The 14,001-nt window shown below is 29.6% G+C and overlaps 1 protein-coding gene across 3 annotated transcripts in view; it reads left to right on the top strand.

Moving 5' to 3' along the window:
• Positions 1–14,001, top strand: part of ken (zinc finger and BTB domain-containing ken and barbie protein) — a 107,584-nt gene that overhangs the window by 70,833 nt on the left and 22,750 nt on the right. For 2 of the 3 annotated variants that reach the window (XM_088200150.1, XM_088200151.1), the window contains exon 3: positions 5,767–5,904. The exons of the other annotated variant lie outside the window; for it this stretch is intronic. The gene's annotated coding sequence lies outside the window, so the exon portion shown is untranslated. The remainder of the gene's footprint in view (positions 1–5,766; positions 5,905–14,001) is intronic. 3 annotated transcript variants of the gene reach the window in all.

Below are 14,001 nucleotides of genomic sequence, written 5' to 3'. Positions count from 1 at the left end.
ATAAATATTTTTAATGTAGGAGAATTGTAGTTGAAGATGAGTAGAGGCAAAATATTTGGGGTCCAGCTGTTAATCTAAAAAATCTAGATTTAATAATACTAGTCAAAATTATGCGTTTTGTTGCTTTAAACTTATACCTACACCTTTCAACGTATATCATACAATCAATAAAAAAAATCAAATATGAGACAGCTGATTATATTTGAGATTATGCTAATCTTATTTGAAACACTAGGTCTTAAATATAATCAGCATAATTATTTCGAAGCAAAATTTGACAATTATTTTTGTAAAATATGTTTCTGGCTAATCTAGGCTTTTAGAAGCAATTACCAAATTTTTTAATCTCAGCTTAATTTTAACTTTTCTTTTTCTTACACGTTTTTTCTCCGAATCAACTATATGTAAGGTTTTTTATTATTCATTTATTACTACATAATAATTAACCTTTACCGGACAAAAACATTTCTGTTATTAAAACCATTACTGTCCAATTTATTTAGTTACAAAAATTAAGCTTCTTACATTTTATTTATTTAGGGTTTTCCAGATGGGGCACAAAATAATAAATATATGACAATTGATTCGCCAACATCAACTTTACGGACTCGGAATATAATCCTCTCAAAATATATTGTCTAAGTATTGAGTTGAATTAAAAACAGTAATTTAATTTATTTAAAGAAAATATGTACAATACGTAAATGTAAAAACAGAACTTTTTAAATTGAAAACCATTGATAAAAAATCACACATTTTGATTTTGAACGGTTTTTTTTAAAGAATTTTAGTAATTTGCCAATTCAAGGTAAAATGGTTAGAAATTACTAATTTTTTTACCGTAAGATATTGATAGAAGTATATCTGAGTATCTAATGAAATAAAAGACTGGAAATTGTATCATCAAATCATTTAAAATGGCTTTAGTAAATATAAAATATATTGGGCTTGACATAGATGCCTTTAGACTACAATGGTAAAATTATTTTATTAATTTATTTAGCTTAATAGCTAATTTTTACATCAAATAAATTTTAACCTAATATATATTTATTATATATAATATAACATAAACAGAAAATAAAAAAAAGTTTATTTCCTAATGCACGAAGGTGTTTTTTATTCCATTTAGGAAACCCTTTTGGGTATGTCATACATGCCTTTGGACGCCTAAAGATCAGCTTAGTTTAGATATGTAGATATATATTTATATATTGTACATACATGATTACATAAATAACAAATCTGCGTTTTTTTTTAGAAATTTGTATAGATTTTTTAATTTTTCACTCAATTTATTGAATACGTTAGTATTTTCTATATAAATTTTAAAGCAGTGTTTAGTAAAGTATGTGCCACAAAAATAGTATATGTCAATTTCTATATACAATATTCACTTTTAACCGACTCAATGCTAATTTATAGTATTAAACATATTATTTTCCGTAAAAATTATGTGTTATTTTTATTAATTTGTCTATAGTTATTTTTTAAAGAAAAATATTGCATATTAATAGCAGTGGTGTCACACAAATGATAGACTGGAATATAACAACAATAAAAACTATAGATAAAAGCAAACTGATTATGACAATAGATTGTATACATTTCTGCAATAAAAAATGGAATGTTTCACTTTTTCTTCTATGAAAAACCACAATAGTAATTAAAAATATATACTATTTATTTAAAAATATATATTATTCGGATCGTTGCATATATTTAGATATATCAAAAATATGCAACGATCAATATAAGCTATTTTATCTTTGTGGCAAAAAAGAGCAAAATTGACGTACAGTTAAAGTATTTATTATAATAAAATAACACGATCAACAAAAACATTTGATGTAAGAAAAAAATGAATTTAACCCCTTTACACCACAAAAAAAAATTCTACCGAAGTAATGCCAAAAGTATTTTCGATAAATTTTTTGAAATAAATTCTAAACTTTTTTGAAGCTTTATACATTAATGTAAAACTCATATCGAGAAAGTAGATTACAAAAAAACCACGCAAATACATATTAAACATTTTATTTATTCTTAAAAATTACTGCTCTCTAAAATATAATTTTAGTACTTAAACTTTTGAAAAATATTAATAATTGCTTTTCCCTTAATAATATAAATAAGAGTGTTTTTTCAGAAACTAAATCTACGTTACTGTGTATAGATATAATTATGTATAAAGCAAAATATAATTATACATCTTAAGATTGCATTACAAATAGCAATTTGTGTTGTAATTTATATTATACATAAAACAGTATTTTTTAAATCACAGTAAAATAGTTTGATTTTTATTTATTAATAATAATAAAAATAAGTAAATGCTGCTAATACTTCTAAAAATAATTTTAACGAAGTCCTTTGTTGAGTAACCCTGATCATCGTGATTAAATGCGTTTACTTTCCCTCAACACCTGTTTAAGATGATGGCATTTTGTCTGGTGACGCAATTATGTATCTTATACCAATAGTACTTTTAAGAATGCTTAAATGTTAACTCGTGTGTCCTTGCGTGTATCAAATAATTATACACCTAAGTGTGTATTTTAATTCGATACTCTCGTTATTCTCGCCAACTCGCGTTTCGCTCAATACGCTTCCTGATCTCGGCGAGAAAATGCGAATACACTCAATCAAGGTCAAAAGTTGCGTTTTTTTCCTGAGGTCTCATTACTGTCGATACACTCGTACATTCACGACTATCAAAAAGGATGTAGCCCACACATTTTCGACCTCTGCTTGCTCTTTCTAAAAATAAACATAAAAACATATTAACTGGTTAGTGTTTGATAGTTTAATTGAAATTAGCTTATGTATTACATATTTTTAATAGACTCCAATTTAATATATTTGTTGTTGAATCCTCGTTTTTAAATGTTAATAGTTTCTAGCCCACTTTGACGTAAATATGACGCCTTCTCGTGCTTATATTATATATTTTTGAAACACTAATGTAACGTATCGAACGCACGCTTCTTAGTAGCTAATATTTTTTTTATTACACACTATTAAATAATTATTCATGTTACAAACAGTGATTAAGATTAAATACAGCCCGTCGACTTTAATATGTAATTTCATCCGAGTTTGTTTGTATATAGTAGATACTAAAAAACTCGATGAAACTCTTATTAATTACCGGCAATAAAACCCAATCGAAGTTTTTTTTCACATAGCATTTTCGATATTGAGGAAGTAATAATTAAAAATTATATTTATGTTCACGTACACGTTCGATACTGTGTAAAATATGTACAAGGTCGCTCTTTAGCATTTCGAAGAGATCGATTAGCCTCTCGTATATTGTAATATACTGTGCTGTATATGAGCAATGTTTATCTTACGTAGGTTGAATTAAAGTAGCTTTGATTGAGCGGCGCCCGGGGGCTTTGATTTTGTTAGAGGAGATTGAGAAATGCATAGAATTTAGATACAAATATTAATATGTAAATTTTATGCTCTATTTGATGATGACTTTGAGTTTTATTTGCATTTTTTAATATGCAATTTTTTTATAAAATTTACCTTCAAAAATAATTTTAAATTAGATTATCTTATCAAAAATAAATTATTTCTAGTATTTTATTTAAAGAAATATCTATCTAGTGTAACATTTACTTTATATTTGTATTATATTTAATTTATTCTACAAACTCATTGAAATCACTTTTTAAAATTTTTCTTGACATGCCTTAAAATATCAGGTTTTTATTACACTTCATGACATCTTCATTGCTTCTTAAATATTTATATATATGTATATATATTTAAATTATTTCTGACGTATAAATCATAGATCAATATATTTTTTTGTAATAATTTTAATGCCATGAAAACGTTTCTCATAATCATTCATTCAACGCCAAGTCCTTTTAGATCACCTCCAACATTTTTTAATATATATGCACATTTTTTAAACTGCAGAGAAATATGTTTTGAAGCATCTGCACCCAAAGTACAGATGCTTAAAAATTATATTTATGCTATTTTAAAAAAATACGGAACATGTCAATTTACTTGTTAAATTCTTCAATTGGAACGTAGGAAATAAAGTTTAGAAATCGATCTAAATATTTCAGTAATACTTCAAAATCATTTGTGCGCATTAGAAATAATTTTTATCAGGATTTTATAAAATAGCTACATTATAAATTTATTTCTAAGAGTCAAATACAAAATATCTTGCTGCTGGATAAGAATCTGACTAGAATCAATAAAGAAAATAATATTATTAGGGAAATAAATCTGGAGTCAAAATTGAAATCTTGGGTTTCCAGGATTGCGATTTTGACGATCCCGGGATCGCAAAATTGTTCCTGGGAGTAGAATATTTTTTTATATACATATGTATATTATTAATATACTATTAATACCTCATATGAACGACATATCATCACGATTGTAAAAATCTAGGAAAACCTAGAACGGAATTATAATTATATAATAATAACTAATTCTGATCTATTAAATACACTATGGTCCATATGTGATTTGAACCCAGATCTTTCTGGTGAATAGTCAGTATACCACTCTATCGAGTTGCTTAAACATTAAAAAATATAATTTTATTAGAAAGAGCTACATAAACAATATAACCGCAAAGAATGTTTCGCTTTGAAATAAATAAATTCATTATTTACCAAATTATTTTATAGCTTCAAGAAAAAACACTATTTCACTCGTCTTTCGTGTTGGTCATACAATTTATTTTATTATATGTAAGACATATTTTTGATTAAATACTCTTTAGATATGTATTAGAGCAGTGGCATAGCTCGCGGACCGCCCCGGGTGGCACTTGCATGGGGGCGGAATTTTCACGATGAAAATTTAGATTCTTAAACTGAATGCACTAAAAAAATATATTTCCACGAATAGCTAAGACATGTTGAATATGTGAAACAGTAAGCAGCAGTTTAATAAATGCTAATTTTATGACCCGATTTTGCACATTTTTTATGTGCATATAATATGTAAAGTGTATGTAACGTAGCTGAAGGGGAGAGGGGGGTTAAAAGGGGCCATTTGCCGCGGAAAGTGTATTTAAGACATGTATCACTTAAAGTCAGATTTTGTATTCCTTAATTATATAGGGGGGGGGGAAGGGCAAAGTTATAGATCATCTCGGATGGCATAAACCCTAGTTACGCTACTGAGTTAGACTACATATTATATGAGTGATAAATTTCAACGTGAAAGTTAAACAATTTTATATTGTATTATATAATACAATAAAAAAAATAATGTTTTTTACCATAAATGAACTTTCGTTTATTTATTTATTTATTATGCTTCGTTCTTTAAATGATATTGTTATAATTATATTTTGCATCAACACATAATTATCACCTGTAAACATCCAGCGGTCCGCATGTGACAAGTGCAGGTGTATCGAACATTTGCTATTTGATCAACTCGATTGTTCTTGACAAAAATTAATTATGTTTATCCGTTATTAGTGTGTTTTTACTAAATTATGCTAATTTAAATTATCATTTTTAATTATTAAATTAATGGCAACGTCCCAAAACATAGTAATTTATTACCAACACGACATTTGATTTCATCGCGATCGTTTATAATAATAATTGCTCGCATATTGACAATTGTCTGCTTTGGTCTCGACCAATGATTAACGACGTTCCCTTGCGATAAATCACCTCAGGACGTCTGAAAGTGAAACGTCTTGTCGATCTAATGACGAATAATGGTTCCGCCGTTCATTGTGTTTATTTTTTCTCTTCTCCTTTGCAGCTATAATGAAGACCATGCGGCCCGCAGATCACGGGCCGTCGTTGACGGGGAGGTCAACACATGGGTTTTGATTTTGAACAATTGGACCCGGCCTGACACAAACTTGACCCCAACGATCTAACCGGTTAGAGTCTATCGGTGAGTAAAATCGACTTAACTTTCAATCTGCATCGAAAGGTGTTGTTGTATAATATAACAATAAGCCACTCAGAAAAATGAAATCTGTCGGATGCTGTATGTTCTGTTTGTTATTGACGAGTGCATTTATCTCGCTTGATGGAATGAACGGAAGATCGTGTTTCACACGTATGTAGGTCATACGACATATACCATTTGATGCAACTGCATACTAGATCTAGATGTGCAAACTAGTTATCTAATTAAAACGTTGAGTTATACTATAGCACGATGACCATAAATACGTCTCATAAATTTCTTTTGTACCACTGCGTACTGCATCGCAAATGTGCTTACATTGAAAATGATTAGTGTCTCTAAAATAGACGCAATACATCCTTTTTCAACTATGGCTTTATGGTTTCTTTATATACGGTCTTTTTACCGTAAAACTAGATGTATTCAGAAAGTGTAAGATTCGTTTTGTAATACATGCGAAAGGAAAAACTGCTGTTAAAAATTATTGACAATTTTTTTTTGTCTAACAAGCAAAATGTTGAAGTTAAATTCATAGTGATGAATTATGTTAAATGCGATTGATAAGTTCATTTATCGCATAATAAAACACTGTAAAAGTATTACCCAAATTTAAATTTTTATTTTGATGTTCAAAAGTATTGTTCAAGTGTTGAATATATATACAGTAGATCCCCAATAACACGGCAAATTGGGTGCGTGTAGTTGGGGGACTAGAAAATACATTTTTTTTTCAATACGTACATATGAATCAGGCGCGTGTGGTGAGATATCCTCTCTTTGGCTCGCTCACACATAAAGCACGTCTCCAATTTAACGTGTTATTGGGGGGGGAGGGTCTATTGTATATATATATTTACAATCGGTGGTCGGTTTTTTGCTTTGTCCGTTAAATATCCTGCTGGGTATCCATGAATGCAGAACTTTTATAATTTTTAAATTAAATAATATTCTACAGGCAATTGCACGAATTGGAAAAATAAATTAAATATAAGTAAAATTGCGAGAAAAATTACGAATATATATTTAATCTATTTTTTGTTCAATTTTATATTACGAATAATTGAGAACCCTACTCGGAATTTCATTCGTATATTTTTCTAGTCTTCTGTATATAATGTTTAAGAATATTTTGTATGAAATGCTCAATAGTAAGATCCTTTTGTAGTTATTGCAATTTAGTTTATCCCGCTTTTTGCATAGGGAGACCGTCTTTCAGTCTTGGTATTATTTATTTTACATGCGCTTCATATTTCTTAATGTATTATTGTAACATGAGTACCTCTCCAGTATTTTTTTCTACCCCTGTGCTTTGTAATTTTTAAACTTTTCATAGCTGATCTTACTCTTCAAATTGTGGGGTCATCAATGTTCATCTCTGCTAAGAAGTAAGCTACTTCTTGGTTACAATTTAATATCATAGTAGATATGTCTATGTAATGAATCTATATTATCATCGATAATTTATACCTGTCGTAAAATTCATAGACACATTTTACTTTGTATATTACGATCCGCAATGTGACCTTAGACTTTTTTATGATTAATAATATCTACTCTCAAAATGGCCGAGAGGCGTTCGATCGGCGAAATTAATTACCCGCCATATCACCTTCGTGTCGTCGTAAAATATTTTTTCCGCTTTATCGTGTTTTGAAAATTAGTTTTTTTTTCTCATGCTAAAATATAAGAAGGGTTTTTATAGTCGAATCAGTTTTATTTTGCAATTTTCGATTACGTTCCCACGGAGTAATAATTGTACAAACATCTGCGGTGAAGCGAGAAATAATATTTTTAGATCAGTATAAAACAATTATATAATAAGATGTTTGAGACAAAGATGAGATTTTACTTGTATCGTTAGATTTTCAAATCATTATTCGATTTGAAAATTTCCTTTAGAATTCATAGATTTTTTAATCACTGTTACTTTAATAAGATGATTAAAAATTCTGAGTTTATCTAAGTTGGACGGAAATTATTTTTTTAATTATAATATTTCATCACAAAGTTTTGCTTTTTTTTAAAAATTATGTATAGAATATTGTTATGATTATATAAAAAAAAAACTATACATAAAAGCAAGCAACTAATTACTACAATATTTTTAGTAATTAGTTGTAGATAGATTATATATTAAATTAAATCATAAACATGTATTTAACAGACCTTTTTCACAATAAAATCTACGATATCTAAAACAGTGAAACATTATGAGCAAAAAATAATGATACAGCGTTAAAATCAGGACGTAGATTATTTCTTTATATATACAACAGTAACTAAATATTTATAAAATGAAAAAACAAACATAAATTTAATTCTACATACCATTAATCTTAAATGTTTCTTTGTCAAGTTCTTCATATTGACATTCATCAAGGTTGACCACGCCTGTTATATAAATTATTTATAAGCATTATCATAAAAATGCATTCATAAACATTATTTCTCAACACGTGGGTTGACGACAAGTGTTTCATGTTTTATTCCACGATATTTATTATCCTCAATTAATAAAATTAAACCTATCTCTCTAATAGTCATTATCCTTAATTTTATTTTGTATTAATTATAATTGACTAAGCCTGTCTGGAGCAACCTTGTCGTAAACTGTGAATGGTGACAACACCTGTACATAGTTTCGTTTGCGGTCACTCGTACGCAATTGTAATGATTAATCATTTTTTTGGGACCCCAATCGTCACAGTTACATTCATGTCGCGTCGTTTGATAATATGAGGTTAGCTAGAAAATTATATACGCGTTGTACAATCGCAGAATAGTAAACGCGTAACCGTGACGAAATACGCGCACGCAGAAATCGAGAGTTTATTTTTAACTCAAGCGGATGTTGGGTAAATTAGTTTTTGTACTATCAAACGAATTATAAAAACTATCTTTTGTGTGAAATTTGCATTCGTGTCATGCTAAGCTAAAAGTTATTCACTTGAAATGTGTACATTTTGGACGATGGAAACCTAAAAAATAAGCTTGTTTACTAATAAATCAACATGATGTAAGTAATTATTTTATTCGAATGTCTTATGTTAAAATATTACACGTTCCTACTACGTTTTCTATAACTTCTATAATAAAACTACATATATTCGTAAATAATCTGGAAATATTCAGCATGCGATTTTTTTAACCTTTGTCAAAAGTCTCATGCCTGCACTACACTCTCTGGAAGTTATCCAAGATTGGCCAAGGACGGAGAATATAGTGGGTTACTTCGATCGAGTTCGGTTCTGCCCGCTCTAAAATCTCTCGGAAGTTGTCCAAGGTTACCGAGAACGGGAGGTAAAATGGGGGTAATTCAGTCGACTTGGCAAGCTTCGAGCGCTTCCGAACATTGTCGGCAAAAGGACCGAAGTCGGAGCTGCTCTTTCGAGCGCGAGCGGCGAGATACTTCTCCTTTCGTTCTCTCGCTTGTTAAGTGATGAGTGAGAGAGATAATGATATGGTGTTTCGCAAACTGAGATAGAACGAGTAACTCGGTTCAATTTCAGTATGCGCGTAGACGTCCTATGGTCAACACGCGTGTCGAGCGCTGCATCGTGGTCACGTGGTCAAGTTATAATACCACATGCTTATCGGGGACTTCAACAGACTCTTACTGACATCTATGAATATTTTAGGGCACCAAAAGAGATTAATTATATTTTTGATAGTATATTCTTCTTACAGATATCGTTATTATATTTTTTTTCATATAAAATTAAATAATTAAAAAATAATTAGTGGTACTTGATTTTGTTAAAAAAATCGTTTCGAATATCCTTATGTATTTTCCTAGATCGGTTTATATAAAAGTCACACCATAACGAATTATTATTTAGAGTCGATGGCGACAAATTCTAGGATAGTCACAGATGTGGTGTTCGTATTCTGAAGTATCATTTTTATGCCTTATGGCATTTTGCAAAAGCCGACAAAGGTTTTGCGTAAATTAAATATTTACGACCGAAAAGTTTTCACTGATATTGTATTGGTGAGTGCCCACACAAAATTTTGTAATTATCAGTAGCGTACTTTTAATAATATGACAATTTAAAAATTGCGATTCTTTGGCACATTTTTCGATCGCGCGCAAATATGCCAGCTGTACGTGACAGAAGCCGCCGTCCGGACAGCATATGAAATTTGCGACAGTGTGGTCGCTTACTCGAAGTCGAAGGTCTCGGCCGACTTCAGTTGTAACTTCGGTTCGGACAACTTCCAAAGAGTGTAGTGCAGGCATGACAGACTTGCACATTATAGTGCATGCTTTACATTTTATTTTAACACTTTCATCGGAGATGGCTTCTGTATAAGTCATCAAGAAAATCGCCAGTACTCATTGAGCTTTTAAAGGTCTAATAAATATTTGAGCCTAATAATATGGTTATTTAGTATAATTAAAGGCTGTCGTAAAGCACATGAATTTATTAAACCTTAATATTTAAAATATATTGAATGAATAGCTGCTTCCCACATATTAACAAATTTCGAAATGGCGCGCAAAAATATTGACCGCGGTGAAAGGGTTAAATGTTATTTAATTTACACTTTGAAATGACGCCTTTGTGGTAAAAAAGTTTTTTTCTTAATATGTATTATTTTTTAATATATTTTTTGTATATTTATATAATATTGTAACGCATTGGGATAACCTGTTACGATGGTCATAATTATATTTAATGTAAAAATAATTATATTTAATATTTAAATAGTTAACTCAATAATTATTGTTTCTAGTGAAAAAATCTATTTGGCCAACAAATTAAATGATAATTGTTCAACAATAAACTATTAGTAGCTTTTAACCCTTTAAACGCCATCGACTTTTTTGTGAGTCACTTGTTATTTTTCGACATAATTTCTAAAAACAAAATTTCATTTACATACATATGTATTATTTTTATCAAAGAAAATTTACAAAAGTTACATTGTGATTTGAGTGTATTTTTTATATCTTACTTTTAGAAAACATATAGATAGGTATTTATCAAGCCCTTAAAATGTTGCGTTTTATAATTAGTCCCAATAAATATAGCAAATAACTTATTAGCTTTTAAATATTGTATAGTTCCTCTAAAACACAGTTCATCATCATGTATATATTGAAAATTTATAGCTAATAGAATCAGTACTGCGTAGATGCCATGCTCTAAATAGTAATAAATCGCAGTACAAAAAAGTTTCGTTCTCGTCTCCCGCTTTTAACCGATAAGCGCCGCGAAACATAGATTCTCGTGTTAACCCATTACCTGCCATAGTCCCCATTTGAGGTACCCGACTTTTATTGCTCTGCAGTTGGTGGTACTTCGTATTGTCACAAAAAATTATCTACATTTGTTTTGTTAGTTTGGAGTAATAAGTAATACAAGTGAAAATTTACATGTAAATCACAAATTGAAAAGTTTTATATAATATACTTTTGGTTTTGTTTTCATTAGCTTTTTATTTATTTTATTCTTCGATATATTATTTCTTTATTTTATATTTTTTAAACGCTTCCCATATTTCTTTATTTTATATTTTTTAAAAGTCCCATAAAAACATTTTATTTCTCCATTCTAAAGAATGGTTCAATATTAATAATTTACCTTTCCAATATTTCTTTAAGCATAAGCCATTCACCCGTCACCATAAAACGACCCTACCCACGTGCACCAATAATACAATCTACAAACGTCGACCATGACCTTTCCCCATAATTCGTTTCTCCCCACGTTCATCTCTTCTCTCCTCGATTTTTACAGCTTTCGTTTATTTACTTTCAACGCGTTCGAGAGAAGCGGTTATAGTGTGTGCATATGTATAAGTATACACACTCTTTCGCTGCACTGAAATTAGGTTGAGCGTACACGTACGGTGAGCAGCAGTGTGCGTGTGTTGCAGCAGAACTACTTTCAGTGACTATAAATAAGTAAGCGGCCGTAACTCGACTGTTGCATAATCTGCACTAATGTGCTTTGTACGGTCAATGCAAGCGAAACCGAGCGCCGAATTCAAGGCCAAGCATTCGCGTGACTGTACGCTATAGAAAATGCTTCAAGGTCGGCAGAACGCCCTTGGAAAAACTCAGCGGATAGTCCTGACCCTGACTTGTCATTAAATCTGATGATATTTCAAGATCAGTGAGTACACAGTATACTCTTTATTAAGTATTTCGTTCATTCTGGAGTACCACAGGGATCCAATCTCTGCCCTTTTTGCTTTTCATCAACGAAACATGCAGCATTGTATTACACGATGAGCTGCAAGTGTTTCAGATTATTAGTACAAAGTCGGATTTATTTTATTTACATAAAGACCGGGAGTTGTTGTGGAGATTGGTGATTGACAGTCGACTACCTTTAAGCATCAAGTGTCACGTTATCACATTTTACAGATCCCCTTGCCCGGTGAAATTCTCTTCCAGTTTAGGCAGGGGTATTTTAAGCAGAAATACTTCCATCGATGACTTGAGAATGACGTTTGAGCAGGGATGGAAGTTTTGTTTGCACGTCGCTAAAATTTGCGATAAGAATGCTCGATTTCGTTATGAGGAGCGCCTGTAGCGTCTTCATTATGGCTCCATTGTCTAATTCAAGTGAAGCAAAGTACTTCTTATTGTTAGAGAGAATTCAAATGTTTTATTTTTAAATGTCATTTGATGATTATTATTTTTTTTAAATTAATTTTTTAAAATAAGTTTACGAATTACTTAAAAAATAGTTTTTATTAATTATTAAAGATTGTTGTACTAGCTTCATTATTCAGTAAACCAAGTACATATTTTATATTTACTTAAAGAAAGAGATACGCGTGAATAGAAATTTCAGGTGACTCACTAAAAGTCACTGGCGTTTAAAGGGTTAAGTGGCAATTTTAAGGCGATTTATTTTGTACAATTTTAAGAATTGTGTAATTTCTGAATTATTTATGAAATTTAAATATTTTGTATCAAAATGTGTGTATTTATTTTTCAATATTGCTATTGTCCAAATAAAATTATGGATTGCAATAATACCGGTATTGCCGAAAGAGTAAATAGTCGATACCGATAATACTTGTATTGCTATTATTATTTGCTTTATAAATTGGTAATAAAAAAGACTAAAAAATAATGTCCATTTATCAAACTTAATGCTTAATTGCTGTAATATATTGTTAAATGTTGATACATGTTTGCGAATTTAGCGATGTAGTATCTATTGTCGTCTTCATATATTTTTTGGTAAATATAATAAACAAGCAGGTCAAATTTCGAATTTAAGAACAATTATTCGTCTTTGTTTATGCATATTTCGTGTTTTAACCAATAATAAGCTTTTAAATAATCTTACTTACATTCAGGTACTTATAAAAATACTTTATACGCTTTATTGTGTTGTTTACGAGTACTAATAAAAATCGAGAAGATGACTGTGTATAAAAACCTTTTTGTACCATTTATTTCTTCATTTTCATTAATTTACTATATTGTCGGAAAAATATTCTTAAAAATATGGGTGCCAAATTTTTTTTTTGGAACAATAAGTCTAGAAAACATCTTTGATCGATCGCTTCTGGATGTCTCCTATTTTTTTTTTACACCAGAGTTCAGAGCACCACTTTCCAATTTATTACAATGCAATATATTCCTATATTACTCATTATTTTTAATCAGTTACGATTTTCAAAAGAATCTTATTAGAAAGGAGTCCATAAAAAATTGTAAACCTATTTGATTAAAATGCGACATTTTTCTAAAAACAGATTTATGTGATTTATTTGTATAATCTTATTTTAATTATTAATCTCATTAAATAATTTTTATTTTTGAAAGATATTTCTCTCGTATATATTTACTGTATATTTTTATAATGTTAAAATTAACATAAAATAAATGTTTATGTAAATATTATAGAATATGTAAATTATTTCATAATATTTTTTTACATTGCATAATACATTTTTTCATTCATCATACAAATTCTTAGTTCCGTCATTTTTAAAATGAAAAATCGCTAACCGCGAGAAAATTCGTTTAAATACTTGACTGTAAAACACAAACTACTCGTTTTCACGCCCATCACTGTTATACAAACGTGAGTTCAATGTCAATATTTT

Source organism: Plectrocnemia conspersa, unplaced genomic scaffold (assembly GCF_051122295.1).
Source record: "Plectrocnemia conspersa isolate PC_06_02 unplaced genomic scaffold, ASM5112229v1 ptg000012l, whole genome shotgun sequence".
NCBI classification, from domain to species: domain Eukaryota; kingdom Metazoa; phylum Arthropoda; class Insecta; order Trichoptera; family Polycentropodidae; genus Plectrocnemia; species Plectrocnemia conspersa.
Note: the sequence above shows the minus strand (reverse complement) of the source record. Positions and strands in the feature narration are given on the sequence as shown.